Source organism: Cyanistes caeruleus, chromosome 10, assembly GCF_971803275.1.
Source record: "Cyanistes caeruleus chromosome 10, bCyaCae1.hap1.1, whole genome shotgun sequence".
NCBI lineage: Eukaryota > Metazoa > Chordata > Aves > Passeriformes > Paridae > Cyanistes > Cyanistes caeruleus.
Genome location: NC_141710.1, coordinates 710063 through 729965, shown reverse-complemented (window position 1 = coordinate 729965; position 19903 = coordinate 710063). Strand labels below are relative to the sequence as shown.

The 19903-nt window shown below is 38.7% G+C and overlaps 1 long non-coding RNA gene across 3 annotated transcripts; it reads left to right on the top strand.

Annotated features, from left to right (window-relative positions):
• The first annotated feature begins 324 nt into the window (after positions 1-324).
• Positions 325-18444, top strand: LOC111933783 (uncharacterized). 3 transcript variants are annotated; one of them, XR_015274444.1, is made up of 8 exons: positions 351-386; positions 631-702; positions 1796-2007; positions 7729-7826; positions 17048-17159; positions 17655-17757; positions 17890-18037; positions 18133-18444. It is a non-coding gene; the product is annotated as an uncharacterized LOC111933783 (long non-coding RNA). The 3 variants fall into 3 exon arrangements; XR_002866876.2 differs by having other exon boundaries at positions 332-702; XR_002866877.2 differs by lacking the exon at positions 7729-7826 and having other exon boundaries at positions 325-702.
• The last annotated feature ends 1459 nt before the right edge of the window (positions 18445-19903 follow it).

The window sequence follows — 19903 nt, the reverse complement described above, 5'->3', positions numbered from 1 at the left end:
TGAGAAATTCTGCTTTGAATTTTCGTGTAGACAAGTATTTTTCATTCTGGAAGGCACTTTAATAGTACAAAATATGTTTTGTAGGCATATATGTAGCAAAATGAATCAGAGGTGAGCAAGAACAAAACTCAGTCTGTGGGAATGAGCCTGACTTAAGACACAGGATCAGCCAGCTTTCACCCCTGATACACTGAGTCTCAGTTTTAAGCCCTGGGAAGCATTTAAGTCAGGGCAAGCCTGAAATCGCCTCCCAGGAGCCTTTTGGAGCTGTTATGTTAATTAGCCCAAGTTCTACTCCCCTATTGGTTACTTGTGTTCCACATATGGTATTGTTTCTAGAATCTTCCACCCCAAGACCATCTATTGTTACTTCTCCCTTGGTTCTGGTCTGTGGCACTTGTCTCTAAACTGCACATGGTTTCTGGGCATTGTCCCTATTTTTATTTCTCACTGAAGTCATTTTCTTCATCATTCCCACTCCTATTTTCTCTCCACCCTCTGCCCTGAAGTCAGGGGACCTAAAAGTTTGTCACAGCCTCCCTCACTGCAACATCAGTCCACAGATGGGAAGTCCCAGCTTGCAGAAGTGATGCTGGACAATGCAAATAATACAATTCTCCATTTCCACAGTCACTCTTGGGGAAAAGGAAGGATCCTGATCCTGGGAATGCTGAGGCTCCTATTGGATATCAGTCAAATTGGGTAGGTTAAGGAATCTCAAATCACATAACACACCTAGAGAGGAAACTTCAGAAATGTGCTAAATTATGGGTCTGGGTTTTGGGTAAGGGACTTCTTATGTTTTACTCTTGTTTTGACTTTAGAAAGAGCTGACTGTGACCTGACATCTTAACAGAAGGAACAGCTTTCAGCAAGCTTTATTCTTTACAAGGACCACATTAGTGAGAAAAACCACCCACAGTCCTTATTCTTCTGCCAAATTTTCCTCTGAAATATGTTAAGTTCCTGAAAGAGTGATCATTTACATGGAGGTTCTGCATGCTAGTGATGGGATTAAGAAGAATATTTTAGAAGGGTGGGATTTGCTAACAAGGCCCAACATGTCAAACTTAAAATCCATTACTAGCATTCACATCATCTTTAAATTTCTACCAAATGGCAGATAGAATCCCATTTAGCCATTTTTATGTTTGGGGTTTTTTTTAAATTCATAAAAACTGGAGCCCTGCCATTATTCATAAACAAGGCTGGAAAAATCAGGGTAAACTGCTGAATACCATCAAATACTTGGCTCAAATTCATCTTGGAGAATAAACAGCTCCAACTCAACTGCCAGCACTAACTAAAATTCTGCTTTGCTCTTAGCTGAAAACATGAAGTTGATCCATCTGAACTAGCAGTCAGCCTCCTTGCACATGATTTCTCACACCATTACAGCTTCTGGTCTATACACACCTAGTAACAGATAATTCTGTGTCATTTAGCTTTGCTCTGAGGAGGAGTGATAGCAGAACCACAGTTTAGCAAATTTTCCTGGTTTCTCTGTTTCTCAAATTTTCCTGTTTTATCCAGTGGGAAGCTGAAAATGTGAAGGTGATTTTATTGCACCTGTACTAAATGGGCCACCCTTAAGTACAAATTTGATAAACTGATAGAGATTAAATTTTTCAATTGACTACATCTTGCCAGAATACGCAGGTACTTAGTGTGTCAGACACTTCAATTAAGTTCTGATATTGCTAAATATTTTCCCATGTTTTATTTTCATGGTTTCAGACTGTTTGTACACTTGCTTAGACAGAAATAACATGTTGGGTAGGATTTCTCTTTTCAGGTTTAATGAGGCCTTTCCAAGGTTTTTTTAAATGCAATATTGGAGAGTATAATTGTTGTTTATGGGCACATTTGCACGAGTGACTTGGCAGGTGATTCAGTGAAAAATACTCAGCCCAGATGCCATGTCCACGCTGCAAAGCAATGCAAAGCAAATAAAAATGTCAATAAGGAATAAGCTTCTCCAGAGAACAAGCCAGCAGCATATTAAAGGTAAGTGTTCGAGGGTTACTCAGCTTAGTGCCATTAACAGACTTGTTTTGGGGTGGGAGGGGGAAGAGGCTTTGTAAAAAGCCACAGGCAGTGCTGTAACATCACTTGTGCATTTAATTATTTCCTGTTAACCATCAAGTTGTTTGCATTTTTGATTTTGCAAAGTGCCTCCAGCATTCCAAAAACAGCTTTGAAGATTTCTCCCTGGCTAATAATCCATCAGTTTAATTAGTATACAAGATAGCTGATGAGATGGGCAAATACCTTCCCTAATAACTGTTGTGCCAGTTTTGCAGCATAAAATCCTCACAATGATCCTCCTCCCCACTATTTACTGTAAATCAGAATATCTGAAATTTTTTTCTCAATCTAAAGGAAGAGGGAAAAGCAAACAAGGCTAATAAGTGATTTTACTACAAGCCTCAGGACATTAAAAAAGTAATGAAACAAGTAATGAACTTCATAGAAAGTTGATCTTGGCCATATATGACCAATTTATTACCCAAATGTCTTCAGAAATCCTGGCCTCAGCTATCATTGCTCTGATCATCTTTCATGTCTTGTATTTGCAACAACCATTTTTTTTATTTTCCTTCCCTCAAAATGTAATCTTGCATATGCCCACCACTGATTGTAACTTAATTGTGTGGCTTTCAGCATCCCTCTTGCCAACCAACTGCGCAGTAATTAAATCATTTTGCAAACTGCACACATATTGTTTTCGCCTTTGGTAAAATTTCAACATCTTTCATGCCTAGAGGAGAGTTAGCAACATCTGAAGTGTGTAAACAAAGCAAGATGGCTAAGTATAATTCAACAGTTTTTATGATTCTCCAGGTATTTGGGCTGCCTTTGAGAAAAAGCTCCTGGCAATAAACTTTGGGCATGTAGGACACCTCATTCTCACATTGAAAATGCTTTTTTCACTTTCTATGTTCAGTTTTACATAGTTTATGTCTCAGAACTGATCCTTACCATGGAACATTCCAGATCTCTTAGTACTCCGTGGTGAACTGAAGAACTGACTAAGCACATAGAAGGTTCAGAGTATCTTTATCAAAAGTGGCAGATTTTGATAATACACATCAAATAATATTTGTTAGACATGCAAATGTAATGATATCATGTCTGCAATGCCGCTTTCTGAACTGAGTGTGAATGAGAGAACTGGAAAGATCAGATGGATGTTATGATGAGGCAGACTTACTTCCTAGTCCTTTATGAACTCCTGTATATTTAAATCAGGAACATCTAATGGCTTCTACTAGCATTAATTTAAGCACTGCAATATTTGTTGGTCCAAATTAGATGTTGCAGCTGTGTAGGCCTGGAAGAACCACAGGTAAACCTGCTCCTCCATACCCTTCTTCACTGTTTGTGCTTCTCTCAGGGGCACTGGCAGCCTTTCTGGTTTTGACCCTGTTCATGTGTGAAACTGAAAAATTTTAGCTTGTAGGAAATCACTTGTCTAAGGTAAAAGTGATAGCTTAAGGAATTGATGCAAAAGAGCAACTTTAACAGCAAAAAAAAATTTAAAAATAAAAAAATTGCTATATGTCGCCCTGAACACTAAACCTTCTAATCTTGTTTTCATAGTTTTAGTTACTTTCCCAGGAAGGTAACTAAATGGATGTTTCACATGCCCGGTGCGATTGGGAAGGTGGCAATTTAGTTATCCAATCCTTGGTCATAGTCAAGAATCTATAAATACTGGAGTCAGAAAATAAATTTACTTCTTTTTCCTGTCACACCACTGAGACGTGTTTGTGTGAATCATTCTGTGTCCTTTAGCTGTAGTCGTGTCCCAGCCTCAGTTACTGTAGAACTGCATTTTAGCATACTCACCACTTTGTCAGACTAAGCCTATATTGAGATGCCCTAATCCAAGAGCTAGTTTTTTTTTCACAGTTTTTATCTGCTCTGGAGTATAAAAATGGAATACCAGTATAAAACAGCATCAAGGACATTTTCAGCTACTTCCTGAAATTGTTTTGTAAGGCAAACATCCCTTGGCCACTCTTTATCTCCAGCCATTGCTCAGTTTCTTAAGAGTTTGTGGAGATTTTTACCACAGAGGATCCTGTTTCAGATGCCTGGAACAGAAATCTTTCTTATTCAGATATTCTATGATTCATGCACTGCATCAGCCTGAAAGAGTTTGCCACAGAATCCCACTTACTGCCTTCTTGTCCTTCTCTTGGCCTTCTGCTCACTGCTTCCTCATCTCCCTTCCAATCCAACAAAATGTCTGGACAACTGGGAGGTGAAGTTCACCTGCCATTTCCTTGGTTGGGATGATAACTCTCCAGAAGTTAAAAATTAAAAAAAATTGTGGCACAACAGTAGCAGAAGAGAGCAGCACACAATGGAATTGCAAGTGCATAAGCAGAAAAAAAAAAAACTTGAGGCATTCCCAAGGGCTTGGGCCATTTTCCCTGGCTCAGTCTGTCAGGAGCAAGTGCAGCAGCATCAGACCTGGCAAGGAATGGCTGGGCAAACAAGGAGATCACTCATGTCAGTGATGAGATTCTGAATTTGACAGCAAAGCAACAAGGAGAATAAGGATAAGTTGATAATAGAACCGCATAAGCAGCACTTGTGGTGATGGGAAAAGCACATGGGAATGACAATGAGCTGCTCTCAGAACCTCTCCTCCGTGGTGATGGGAGGGAGTGAGACTTGGAGTTTTAGAATGACAGGTTAGGAAATGTTGCAGGCTACGAGCTGCAGAGTCAAATCCCCTGGAAATACAAACACCATTAAATCACCTTCATGGTACCTGCAAAGCCAAAAAATATTTGGAACAGTTCTGCAAGAAGGAATGCATGAACCACAGGCCACCTCATAAGCAGCATCGTGGCCTTTCACATGCAGCTAATCTTTTAAATTCCAGGACCAAACTCACCAACTTTTACAGGTCCTAACTTTAATATTGATTTTATCTGGCCAACAAATACATAAATGTAATCAATTCATTCTAACATCAGAGAATTTTATTAAAGTGAAGAGAAATCAATTTAAAGGTCTACAGTTCAGTGTAATACATTCAGCTAAACAAATTCAGCAGTGGTGATGCTGTCCCATCAAAATAAAAACCTCCTCCACAGAATATTTTTTAAAGAAATCGTGGTAACATTTTTATGATTTGAAGAGCCTATATAAAAACCCCAGATTTAAGAGCTGCTTCAACCACAAACCTAATAGGCAGCAAATTCCAGTCCTAAACAGGGACTCAAGTATTTTTTTCTTTGTTCTTTTTTTTTCTTATATGGATAAAGCTAGTTTCCACAAAACTATACTTCTCTATACATAAACCATACCACAACAACAACAACAACAAGATTCATGTTTCAATCTGTAAGATCAGAGCACTCAGAATGAACAAGTTCATTACAACCCAGGAGTCTGTAGGGAAAAATTGATTTACTGATGGATTGCAAATAGTTGCTGTCAACATGTTTTTCATCAGTTTGTGGAAAAATCATTTTGGAACGCGAGGCCGCACCCTCTGTATAAATTTTTCTGTAGGCTCAAGACCCCTGTAACTTCTTTATTTTGTAACTGCAGACTGGAAGAGGTATGGCTCAATATTAACTTGTTAGAGATCTTTCTATTTCTTGCCATGACCATATCTTGATGCCATTTAATTGTGAGTTGTATAACATTATATACCATGACATTTTTGGCAATGCATCTGTACGGTGTCCTAGATGTGTGTGCCAGAATTCATGACTTTAAAGCTACTTCTATAATTCTAGAGATAACCTTCACATATAAAAGTGTCTTATGAGAAAGTCTTTCTGCATGTAGACTGATAACAACCAAATATCCCTGAAAGCTGAGTGACAGGAGGTGCTGATCCTGCTGGGAAATGCTCAAGGAAGAGGGCGAAACCCAACACTAATTCTTGCATTCAATTCAGAGGTCAAGTGAATTTGTATGACTTCTGAGCACCTGTGTTTTGTGGTCTTGAATGTTGAGTTTTACATGGGACAGCACAGATGGGACCTTTTGCTTCTTTTGCAGGTCTAAAAGAAGTTGGGATGAAGGTCAAGACTGATGTAGCATTTCTAAGTCCACTCCTGGCAGATCACACAGCTAAGGCTATGCTGCTGCCAGTGAGACTTGGTCAGAAGAATATTTATTGCTAGAAAAGATAATTTGGTCCATGAACTGCATGGATAATATTTATAATTAATATATCCATTATATTATATATATTTATAATTGCAAGCAATTATAAAGTAGAGTTAGGTTAACTTACTTGGGTTATCTTACTACCCTTACCAACAGTGAATTGCCATTAAAAGTTTCAAGGCTTCTGGTTATGGATAAGAATCATGACTTCTTGCATCCATGATCTGTTTGCCATAGTTAAATTGATGTCTTGGGCTGTAGTCCTCAAAGTCACCTCTGGAATTTGCTGTAATTTGAAATCCACGTGGTTCAGGATTGTTTCATGCTCTGGAGCAATGACTGAGCTGACTAACTTTGCCTTATCGTGATGTGAGGTAATGTATGGGCAGCATGACTGTCCCAAGAGACAAAATATTGTGCTTTCTCATAGTGAGCCACCTCCAGCCTTCTAGTTCCATCTCTTTTGGAATGAGACACGATGCTTGGATCCCTCCAGTGTGTCTGTCAACTGAGCTCTGGTGCTCAGAGAAAATTTTAAGGGAAGAGTGGAAAAGATTCCATTGAAGATGATGATAGCAGAAGATAGCATGGCTCTGTAGACAGAAAACAAGAGAAAAAGTGACAATTTTTCTTAATGGCAGTTATACCAATGAGTGACAAAGGACCTTGGACCAGTTGAAGCGTTTGAAAAAAGAAACTGATAAGAAGCCAGAAGGTGGGGCATGGCTCACAGAAACTCTGCCTTTCAGTCTCCCCTGCATTCCTTTCCGGTGACTTGGATGTCATGAGTGATGCTCTGCAGTAAATTAGAAATAAGTGGATTGCATCTATCTCTTGTGCACTAATGATGTACCTGCACAGTTGCCAGAGGGTCCCTGCAGAGATAGGTAAGACCTAGACATGTTGATAGTGACACCTTAAAAGATGAAAATGAAGATGTGACTGAGACTTCATACAGGTTGTTGGAGGAATTAATCTTTCCAAGGTGTAAAAAAACTCCCATACTTGTGGTTTGTTTGTATTAGGATTGAGTCTGAGCTAAAGTCAGCTTAGTGACAAAGCTGCCACTTGTCTGACGTGGAATCTGTAGGTAGGAAATGAATGTCAAGGAAATGGAATGAAGTGTGTGGCCAAGGCAATCCAAAAGTAAGGTGGGTGAACTCAAAGCAACATCTGTGCCATAGTTGCTTCCCATTCCCTTTTCTCTCCGTGTAGTTACAAAACACCTGCTGTGTTTTCAGTGCCTAAAATGGAAAGGTTCTTGTCATCTCCAAGTTTTGTGTGCACTATTAGTGTGTCTTGTCTCTGCCTTGGGTGCTACTTAAAAATCTGTGCTCACAACTGCAAGAGAGCTTTGCTGCCAACTGTGAGATCCATCGGATCTCACAGTCCTTCCGTGTGGCACAGAACAGGAGCTCTCCTGCAGATACCTGCAGCATCTCTGCGTCCCACAGCTCCCAAATCTTGGCTAGAGTGGTTGCTACTTTGACAATGAGATCATCTTTTGTGTTTCTCAGCTCCTGGTGCTTTGATGGTTCTTCAATTTAACTCTCTTTCAACAGTTAATGCTTTTCCTGTTTTCAGAGTTTCATTTCATTTCCTGGGTCTTCTGTTCCCTGATTTCCAGAGTGGAAGAGTGCATTTCTTTATTGAAAGTAACTCATTAAACTCTTCTGAAAAAGGTAGGAGTCAGTGTGTAAAGTTTAAAAGTGGTGCAATGAGAAGTGTAGAGGGAGATTAATTATCTTATTCTACGATTCTTTCATGAATAGACTTGTTATTGATGTCTCTGAACAGCAACTACTGTAGTTTTCCCTTGGAAAATGCAGGCTGCATCCAGCCCAAAGATGACAAAATGTTGCTGTTACTGCAGGCAACAAAGCTAACTTGGCAAGAGGGTTCTTTTTTTGGCACAGGTTGACACCTGTAGTTTTGTTAAAGACTGCAGTTCCAGCTAGAGGTGTGTGTAATTTTCATGTCAGGCCACCCCTGCTAGACTGGCCAAACTCTGCAGTCCTGACCTGTGGCACAGCAGTGCTGTTATTGGTGAGGGTAATCAGCTGCCCCTGTGTTACTGCTGCTTTCCAAAAGTAGAACATTCGGTAAGTCAGTGTATCTGGAAACCCTCTGGCCACTTCTAACCCTCCTTCCTGTATAAATATTTGAGGTATAGTGATGATAAAGCACCATGGCTTGCCACTGTTGGAAAAGAAAGTTTCTGAGAGTAAGTAAATGAACAACACATAAATTTAAATATAACCCATTTTTCTACCATAGCTTTGTTTCAGAAAGCACATTAAGCTACTGTCAAGGGAATAACACATGGAGAACCAGTTTTATTTAGTTAGATTAATTCCATTTTAGTATTTCCATTAGCCATTTTAAACTTGGCACTGCAAAGTAATAAAATCCTCCAAATATTGACAGATAGAAAAGTAAATGCCACCCAACCATGACAAGCCATTTTTCAGCCAACCTCCTGGAGATAGAAAGACTGCTATCATAATTTATTTATATATTAATAAGGAACATGATTTTTATCACTGGTTATTCCTTTCTAGCAATTAAGGCAAAGCTGATAAAATCTTTGCTAAGTCAACATTTTTGATAACTCTAAGAAAATTGTAGCTAAAAATCTTTCTGGGCTGCACACTGGGAAGGAAAGGATAAAGCTTCTCTCATGGAGTGAAGGGAAGAGTCACAGGGGTTTATAGGCACAAGGACTCTGGCACTGCAGCCCCTGTTCCATTGCTGGAGTTTGCAGATTTAAAATATTTAAATAATTCATGTTGATGGTGTTATGCACACTAAGGAAATATTTTCTGATTTGTAACTATTGGAAAAATAGAACACATCTGTATAAAGTCACTTCCTGTTTTCCATATCTTTCCTTCTCTTAATTCAAGACCAGAACTTCAGCTGGTGACAGAGTAGCTCCAAAGTGTCCACATCAGCTGAGAATTTACTCTCTTTAGTTCTAGTGTCTGCCTCAGAATCATGATGTTGGCATTCAGGAACACATCATCACTGAATGGTTATATGAAGGTGCTTTATTAAGAGCTCTGGGTGTCAGGGGTACACAGACCCAAATCCAACCCGACTTGGTTTTGAGTTGAACATGCTTTTATACTTTATTGTTATATAACTTTCATATTAATTATTAAACTTACATTGTTATATTGTATGCATTGATTTTACCCAAGCATGGATTTCTCATGATCCCCCCAAACCCCTAACATAGTTTCTTATGATTCTTTAAACAATAATTCTATCTAATCCCATCTAACAATTATATCATTTATCATATACTGACTATACAGGTGCAGTTTCACATGATCTTAGCAAGCACAAGGCCTAACATTTCCCAGGGCCTACTTTTAACATTTTCTCCAGGGTTTGCCAAGCCTTTCTTTCTAACTCGCCGAATTTTCTATGATTTTAAAATCTTTTACTATCAATAATAATTAGCATTTATTGTGAAGTCTAAGTGATTTCTACTATATAACTGCACTAATTCTTGGAGAAATCATGCTTGGAAAAAGGGTCTATGCAGCATAAATGGAGAGAACACAGCTCCTGGCCTTTGGACAGTGAAAATCACTTCTTCAAACAATATTATGGAAGTAGCCAGTACTCCCAATTCTGTAAAGCGTGTGTAAAGTGTGCACAGTGGTTTGCCACATGTCAGTGGGCCGTGTTTTCTACAAACACTTGTCATTCTGCTTCATAAGATTACCCAGGCACAAAACGAAAAATACCTTTGTATTAACAAAATATTTTTAGAAAACCGATTTAGAAAATTTTCTACTTTCTCACTGCCCAAAGAATATAAACCCATATACTGGAGTGTCAGTAGAGTTTTCCCTTGTTCCTTGACAACAAAACTTGTGACTCAAATAAGGCAAGGTGTCTAAATCTAAATTAAAAGAAATCTTGAGGTAAATCTTGCAGTATATTATACTATACATATATATATGCATTTATACATATATAAAATCATATTTTACACTATATATAGATATTATTTTTTAATACATTTTATATATTTATATATAAAATATTTCCAGCTAAGCAAGGCCCCCAGCAGCAGGTAAAAGTGATTTGGTGTGATTGGAACAAAAAAGGATGCCTTCTTAAAGTCTGTCTTCACTATAAAGCCATGAATTTCATAGTGGAACTGAGATATGTTACTAAAACCAGTTGTTTTAGCCACAGAGAATTCTACAACTGTTGCTGGTTTTAACCTGTTAATTCAGCCTTTCCAGCTACATATCTTAGTAAAAAACAGGAGTACCAAGCACAGCTTTGTCAATGTATTTAGGAGCCTTAATAATCTAATGATTATTACTATTCCTAATTTAAATGAGTTTTTTAGGAATTTTGCATTTGGTTCTTCTATCCACTGTATTTTTGTTTTAAATCAATTTTTAGGTTTTAATCCATTTTAAGGTTTACTGTAAAGGATCCAATGGTTTCACATAGAAAGGGAAAGAAAAGCATAATAATGCCACCTCAGTGCCCTAGAAACAATTTTTTTTAGTCCTCTACACACTGAATCCTTAAATAATCTCAACAACCATGCTGACATTGTACACTGAACCAATGAAACTCTGTTTAACCTGCAAATCTTATAACTGGCAAAACCAGGTTATATTTTCTTAGCCAACACAGAATTTCATTAAACTACTGTTCTGTAATTTATTCTGAAGCCACAGCAGCTCAAGTCCTACGGAACTGTAAAATATGGTGCGACTTAGGTTCAAGAAAACCAAGTGAATGAAGTGTTAATTTGATAATTGTGTGGTTCATCTGAGCACTAAAACACAATAAAGCATGCTTTGTTCCATCACACCAAGCTAGCTCAGGGCAGTTCTCATGGTCTTGTGCTTTTTACCACCTGAGCAGCATCACAACCTCCACCAAAGTTCACCCAAAGGGCTTCACTGCAACTGCACTGCAGGTTCCTGACAACTGCTTTCATTCTAAGGGATGGACCAGGCTTTGAAAAGTATTTTCAGCAGACAAATCTGCTTTAATACAGCTGTATATAAGGACAGAGCACATGTGATCAAATTTGAAAAATTACTCTTGGTTTTTCCTTAGCATTCTTTCTAAAGGTTCTGACTTTGTTCTGATACAAAGAAAAATGAAAAGAGGGGTTCAGTAATAAGGCCATGTGTTCTCCAGTCAATCAGGGAAAGGTGGATGACAGGGATGATAGCCTTTCTTTCTCTTTATGCCAATGTTCTTATTAGGATTAGAAGATATGCACCAGGTCCAATATTATCACAGGACACTTTTGTTGCACAGAGTGAGAAAGGTGTATCCAACAGCAGCTGCAGCTATCTGGAATCCAGCCATATACAGCTCCTGCTGAAAATGAATCTTTGGCCTCAAAACCAGGCTGGAGCCAGAAACATGCAGCAGCATCTCTTGTTTCAAGTCCTCTGTCTTCTTCACCCACCCTAATAGCTCTGCTGCTGCCAGCTGACCAAAAGCCTTTTTAAATTACTTTAATAATTGTGAAGCCTGGTCTATCATGTTCTAACAATGTGAGTACTCAGCCATAATTCCAGCACTGCTAGCATCAGGCTTGTTTCTCAGTGTTTGAAATGGCATCTTCTAATTGCGTAGCAAGGCTCAACAAGGCAAAGTATGTGTTGGCAAAGTGTAAAAGCTCTGATCTCATGATTGCTACAATCCCAAGATGAATACTTTGATTGCTTTGATGCTGTTGTTGAAATGTATAACTGTGAGAAATCTGGCAAGAGGAATTTAGTTTATGTTGCTAAGCAATGAAGTCAACCTTCGGGTGACGAATTTAGACTTTTGAATGAGTTTTACCCTCACAATATTTTGTGGAGGCTACTAGTGTCTTTTGTAAGGCAGATAACTTGTCCTAAGGCTCCCATCAGTCAGAGAACTGTTCCAAAATCCAAAGTAATAGCTCAGTTTTAATCCCAGTATGTGACGTCTTCACTGCACTTTTGGCAGAATTAGAATATGATTTTGCAGCTGCTTTTATGCTAATGGATCTCTGCTGTTCCTGAAATTGCATTGACTCTAACATTTGTTTTGCTGCAATATCTGGAATCATCACTGTGGACAAGCCCATTGTGTCAGACACTTTGCAGACAGAATAAAAGGATTGTTTGGGCTCCCAGTGGTTCACTTTGGCTCTAAGGCAACAAAACCGCTTTGAAAGATCCACAGGCCTAACTCTGTGGCCATCTTAAACTACTGAAGTAGTTTAATTCTTCATTGCTGCAAAAGGCTGAAAGGGCCTTTCTTGGCTGTGAAAAGGCACAGAAGACCCAGGCAGAATAATGTATTTGAAGTGGAAAGAATTGTTTTTGCATACCCAACAGTATACCCAACAGAAGGCAGTGATAACACAAATATTTTGCGTAGTTTCCAGTATTTATAGGAGGCTCTGCACCTACACAGAAAATCATTTCCTTAGTGATGAGGCCTTTACAAGCCAAATGCCACCTACATACTATTGTATGAAAATGACTGGCATGAAACTGCATTTGCAGAGCAAGGAAATGATCTGCTTGTCACATATCCATCTCTTCAGCTAGAGGTTTCCTGGTACACTGAATTGCCCCCAGGGTTGTAGCTGTCAGCAGGAATTCTAGCTGCTAGCGAGTAATTTTGGAAACAAGTGTTTAACTTTAGAATCCAAAGAGGAAATAAAACTTATGGTTTAGTCATTAGAGTTTCTACCAGTCACTGAAGCACCCAAACCATCTGTATTGTGATATACAGCAAAATATCCATGGCCATCAGTTCATGTCTGTAACAAATTTTGTCTCAAAAACAGTCTGAGGCACTGACCAGATTGAGGGCAAAGTGGGGAGAAAAAAAGAAAGCACCATTTTGCTTTTAAAAGGAAACAACCTCATTCCTGAAGATGCTGGACAAAAAAAAAAGAGACCTAAATGAACCGGAAATTATTTCCAGCTCATCTGCAAGATGACTAAGCTGTGTCTGCTCTCACTACTCAGTTGAAGTAGGATTTCTTTCCAGGGACTCTTCCAGGAGCCTGGCAGAGTGAGGCAGGGGTGGCAGTCACAGCACACCACATGTGCTCACCAACTGTGCAGTTTGTGGCTGTTCTGGGTAGGTGTGAGTCGAACCCTGACCTTTTTTATTAGTGTTGGAAGCTTGTTTACTGATATTCTCTTGCTGGTTGACACGCATCTGTGTCAGATGTTGTTAGGAAATAGTTCTGAGGAGTGTTTTGGAATATGCACATATCCACATTGTTCAACTGAGCCTTTCAAAAAGGGGAGGAAATTGTATTTAGATTGTGCATCAAACACATGAAAAACAGAGGAAACGAGTTGGATGTTGGCCAAGCTATTTCCTATTACCAATGTCTACTTTCCAGAATTCTGCAAGAAGTGAGGCAGAGCCATGAAATTCCCCTGCTTTTCTTCTTTAAGGCAACTCTTCTCAGGCTTTGCCAACAAACAAGGTCAGCCTGGTCAGGCTGCAATCTCTCTGACATCTGAATTATGTCAGCAGATAAAATAATTCAGAACAGAACTCCTCAAATTAGAAGGCCTTTGTCCAAAGTCTCTTCCAACATGAAGTCTGTGGATTTGGTGCTGGGACCTCGGTGGGGTGTTTTTCTTTAAAAGCTCGAAACAAACATGGCACTAATGCAACACTAGGATTTTTAAATCAGCTAAAAATTACTTGACATTTAACTTAAAAAATAGAGCAAAACCATTAATTCTCTAATTGCTTTCTTAACATGATATGTTTGATATAAAGCTCATTGACATTAGTATGACTTTATGTAAAAAAATGAGTTTCTGACGGGGAGTTAGAAGTATTTAAGCATGACTAAAACGGAACTAAATGACAAAAGAAAGTCAGGAAAGATTGAGATTGCAGTGTTTTATCACTTATAATGTGGGATGGAGGTGTTAAAAAAAATCAGCATAGCGAGTAATAACAGGAATACATAATCAGCTAAAACAGAATTATGAAAGTAGTTCTTTTTGTCATTTCCCTTTTCTATTTTGATAGCAAAAATGTTCTGTAGATTCTAAGTATAAGGGACAAAAAGGATGCTACAGAGCTAGGATTGTATTGCACTACAAGTATTGCAAACTTGCAAAAATTTTATAAAAACCTTGTTAATCTGCTTTTAAATGTTAATTTGATTTTAAATCTGAATTTGAGGGCAGCAGAGGTAGCAGATAATTTGTTGGCCTCTCTGTGGTCAGTGGGAGCTACAGCATGTAAGAGCACAGTGGGCTGAAAAGTAATCCACACCTTTGGACTTCTCTCTCCTTTCCAAAATGAGATTGAAACGATTGTTGTGAGAAGAATCATTAGTTTTATACAGCCTTGTAAAATTAGTAGACTAAGTATTTCATTAGACAGGTTGAGTGGTACTTGCTTGCAATTTGCCCTTTTTTCCCCCCCCCCACAAATCTGTAACAATATTCAATAATCTTAACTGAGACAGAAACACAGGAAAGACATTTTTGCATAGATGTAATGTATTGTTTCACACTTCGCTTGACTGCAACTTCAGCTGTCAAAGAGTCTGTCAATGACAAGTCCCATTGCACAGAGAACTCAGTTTCTGCTGTGCAGTATCATTAACCTTTTGTTACCATATAAGAAAACCTTTTTGAAGGAGATCAAAGTAGGTACCCCTAGATTCTCTCTACAGTTCCACTGTGAGTATCTGCTGGGAAATCTCATGAGTCACTTCAGATGTTATGTTCATTTCTCCTGCTGGCTATTGGTGGTGCTGATTCACACACATCCTTTCTGTCTCTGTGTCTTCTCTGTTTCTGGTACTTTTCCTGATCCTTCCCATGTCTAAATGGTCTAGTATCCATCCTAATTCCTACACCATCCAAGTGTAAAATGGTGAAAACCAACAATCCTGTTCAATGCACAAGCTCTTTGTTCACTGGAGCATTGATGTATGCAGCCTTATGGTCTGAGGTACTAGTTTATAATTAAATATTCTGTTCTCTTTGTAAGTTCTGCTTGTAATGAACTGCATACAGAGGCAAACTTTCAATAGTCTAAATTATTTGTAATAGCACTAGTTTACAAACAGCTTTACTCTGTATTATCTTTCCAAAGGAGGATCTGCTCTGGACTGCAGAATTTGAGATCGAGCATCTAACAGGATGAACATGCATCCATATTAAATTTTGAGTACATGTAGAACAAACACACCCATACCCCATCAACAGGATTCTTCTCTGTGTTGCTTCCCTGCCCATCATGCTTGAGTCATGGCTCCAGCTTTGCTGCTTTAGTGTTTGGATGAAATAACTGGATGAGAGAGTGCAAGTATCATTTCCTTAACAAAGGAGAGAATGTCAGCTTTAGACAAGATAGCAGGTGGAGACAAAATCCACCTTCCAGTGTTGACACATTCTGAGAAAGAATTTTCCGTTTTGGTTTTTTTTTTACTTCTTTTGCCATTCCCCCTCACATGAGCTTGAGAGAAGTATTTGGCTGCTTAAACTGGTGAAACTACCTCACCATGCCAGGGAAGAGAGCTCAGGGTCTCTGCTGCAAGGGGAGCGTCATAATTCCCTCACCACACCCTGAGGCATTTGTAAAACTGCACTCAGCTTTAGAAGAACCAAACTCCACTCCTTCCTCAGTCTTTAACAGGGCCAGCTTTTAGGATGCTGTATTGAATCAGATAAATAGTCAGAAAATAATCAGATAAAAGATCAGAATCAGATAAATAAAATATAAATATTTTGTGATGACTCTAGATGAAATTAAACAGGTTTTCTTCATTTCATCACTTCTTTTAAATGTTATTCTAGTCAGAATTCTGTGAGTGAATTGCTCATGGCATTTCAATTGACAAATAGATAAGGGTGTTGATTATTCAAATTATGAAGATAATCTTTCCAGCCTGTAGTATGAAATCTCATGATAGTATTTCAAGACCTTGCTTTAAGGCTGTTTCACCAAATAGCTGAAGAAAAAAATTTTAAAAAACAAAACACAGGCAGACAAGACTTAATTCATGCAGAAGAGTGAATTACTGTCACATCAAAAAATAAATATAAGTAGTATGAGATATGTAAATTTACTTTTAATTAACATCACAAACTGCTGATATAACAAAAATGAGAATAGATGGCCATGTGGGTGATAGGTGTACAATGCAATGTTTGTGGTGAGATCTGAGCTGCGAGGTGTGCAGCACAGCCACTGAAAAAATTTGGAAGAGGCCTTTTTGTAGCAGAAAGAGATGAAACAAGTGCAATTTTTGTGTATCATGCCTTGGCTTTGGAGTCATTTTGTCAAAGCTGTATGATTTTTTCCAAAGGCCATCATTCACCTAAGGCCTTGTAGTATTTCTTGGAAAGTTCTTGGAAAAATCTTGAGACGGCTTTAGAAGTCCAGGATTTCAAATAAGTGATGTATTTCCTTGACTTTTAAGTTATTCTGCATGTGAACTTCAACCTCTTTTCCAAAACTACAAATGCTCTAAATGTACATCAAATAAAATGTGATTTGATTATGCCATAGCTCTTGGCACCAAGGAATATCTCCCAAATAATTCAAGAATCATTCCAGAACAGGGAAGTTACTGTTAAACTGATTAATTTTCCATCACTATAATAATAGAAAGCCTGGATGAGGAGAAAAGCCTTGGAGATGTGTAGTGTAGACACAGGAAGAGCTGTGTAAGGATTCCTGCTTTTTTGGGCTCCTGATTTGTCAGGCACAGAGGAGTGATGCTGTATGGACAGCTCAAGCATGATTTTGAATAACATGGTTTTCCTCTGTGATGGTAAAAGACTAAAAAGATCCAGATGCAATTGAAATAATTTTGAAATAGTTATTTACTAAACAGTGAAATCGGTGTAATTTCTTGTTTGGGATCCAGCTGACCAGAAATCCTTTGTTGTGGGTCACTCAAGAGGAAGATGAGCTTGTACAGTCTGCAGGCTGTGTGCTAGGAACTGGGAATGCCTACACAAAATTGGTGGGACATGCTGGTAAGTGAAAAATTAAAATTAAACCACATACAAGTAGGTATTGTGTTTTCATCTTAATGGCTGCACATTATCCTGTGAAGCTCAAGCTATTTTATCCAGGGAAAATAATAATAATTCCAAACAAGCCTGGAAAGAGCTTTTAGAAACCAAAGCTTGAGTACAGATCGAGCTCTTTGAAGAAACTCAAGAAGGAAAAAGAAGTTTGTGACCTGGTCCTAAGAGCACTTAAATATTTTGAGCTCTTTCATGTAATCTCTTTGAAAGTCACTCTGAAATCACTGAGCTGGAATACAGTTTATTAGGCTTCTAAAACCCTCTTTTCAAGAGGAATAGATTATGCAAACTAGAACTTGTGTTCCAGGCTGGCAGCTGTGGGTTTTAGGTTGGTCCTCCAAGTTTTGATTTCATGGCTCCTGAACGTGCACAATCATTTTCAGTTCTAGATATGTTGTTGCCCTTATTACAATTAAAACTCTCTTGCTAATTATCTTGCAGGTATTTTTAGCTTTCTTATCAATGCTTTTCAGAATAAGTCAAGAAGAGGTTTTCAGGAGGAAAGACAGCAAGCAAAGTCCTCTTGGACAATCCTTTGGACAAGGTAACCTGTAGAAACCAGGCTACAAAGTTCTATTTAACATTGTGACAATTTGTGGAAGTAATTAAAGCAAACAAAGCACAGCCATTAAGAAGCAACAAGCTAGATCAGATTAACTAAAGCATATTCCAACAGGCTGTGGGAAATTGGGAGCTGCTTCTCCAGAAGATTTTACTTCTCTGTTCCTTGGACCTTTCTCAGTAATGCTTTCCTGGCTAGGAAGCATTAATTGGATTGTACCTGTACAGGTACATCCTCAGTGGATGTCTCCTTACAAGATGAGGTTTGTGGGTTTTTTTATAAAAAGAATTTTGTGTTTCTCTCTGTACTCTGGTCATCTTTAAGTTTCCAACCATTACTGTGTCTTGTTTTTCTCAGTCTTACTGTGTCCAGCTCCCAGGATCCTAATGCTGCAGTGCCACTCAGTCCCTTTCAGGGCTCTGGTGACTGGCAGAAGAAACAAATGAAGAAACAAATCATTTTTTGGTTACCAGGAGCAGAACTGGAAGCTCACACTGCCCAGCCCCAGTGCAGCCAGTCCTAATGATGGGACTGCTCCCAACTGACAGAAAAACCTTTATCTTCCCTTTCACGAGAACTTTAACCCTCCCTTTAAATAAAAGCTTGCCTGCTAATTGGTTTGACCCCCAATTCACCTGTTCAATAAAGGAATTCATCACTTTTGCCCTATCTGATGGTTAAAGGTATTGGTAGCTCTCACCTGGGAGTGTGAATGAGGTTTGTTTTTTATTCCAGTCACCATGCTGTTGAATTTATTAGGAAACCCGTGCAATACCGTTAATAAAGACTTTTTTAAACCCCATAAATCAAACAGTGACTTATGTGATACTTAATGACAAGTCAAGGATATTAAAGTGTCACTGAATACAGTAATTAAAAAAAAAAAGGACAAAAGCAGCTGTGCTTGCTTAAAGATTTGCAGAAGGGATTGATAATTATCCTGTTATCCTGTTATAATAGGTTGATTTCTACAAGGCTTTCATCACTTTATATTATTTTGGACATATGACTTTGAGGTATTAGTTTTAGGTTCATTTTTTATTAAATTTCAGAATCTCACACTTGATGACAAGACTGTACAAGCCTAAATAGGGTGGCAGTTCCCAAGGGGAGACTTGTTAAAAAAGAATTTATGAGGCACCATCTTAACTGGAATATTGACCTCATCTGCATTTTACAGAAACCTCTGGAGCCTGTCATGCACAAACTGCACTCTTACCAATCCACAGGAATGATGCTTGGCAGAATTAACCTTCTGAAGCTGGATCTTCTCAAAAGAAGGGACAATTTGTGTTGACTGTGACAGCATATCAATAAAGACAGCAAGACTGGAAGAGCAGAGCTCAGCTGCAATCAAAGGTCAGGGACTTGCAACACTGGATGGTGACAGTTGGATAAAAAGAGAGAGATGGTGTCTCATAAAACGGAATCAAAATGAAAAATCAGTTAAGTGGCCTGGAAACAAAATCCCAATTTCCCTTTTCGTTTTCCATTGTCCTGTAGAAGTTCAGCTCTGTAGGGAAAATATAAACCTACATCATGCAGGGATAAATAATGATGTTCATCTTACCTTACCCAAGTCAGGACTGAAGACTAAAGCAGATGGAAGTGTTTTGTTTCTTCCAGAGAAGAAACAGCCTTCAGTACCAAAGTTCTGACAAGTCTGGGGGAGAGATTCAGAGGGGGGGACTTGCAGTTCTACAGGACTTTTCAGATTAATGTTCATCTTGTCTGAACTTTGGTAAAGCTAAAAGTTCTCAAGGCTCCAGCTACTGTTCTTTAGCACTCAGAGCTTTCCAGCCACTCTGAAATATATTTGGTCTCTTGCTAAGCTGGTCCCAGTTCTTTGCCCTGCATTCTATCCATGGAGAATGGCCAATCTAACTGACTGATAAATGCAGTAAGCCCTTGCAGAACAATTCTTCAAATCACTCCTGAAAAATCTCCCCCATTAGAAGCAGAAAACAATCCTGGGAACCTTTTGTGCTGGGTTTTTGTAGAGAAACATAGAGCAGGGCTGCCATTCCAGAGCAAGACAGAAAAGCTCATTTCTTTACCTGTTACACTAAATCCCATATGACAGCATTCATTAGCACAGTGTCAGTCCAGTCCTCAGAGCTGTAAGAGT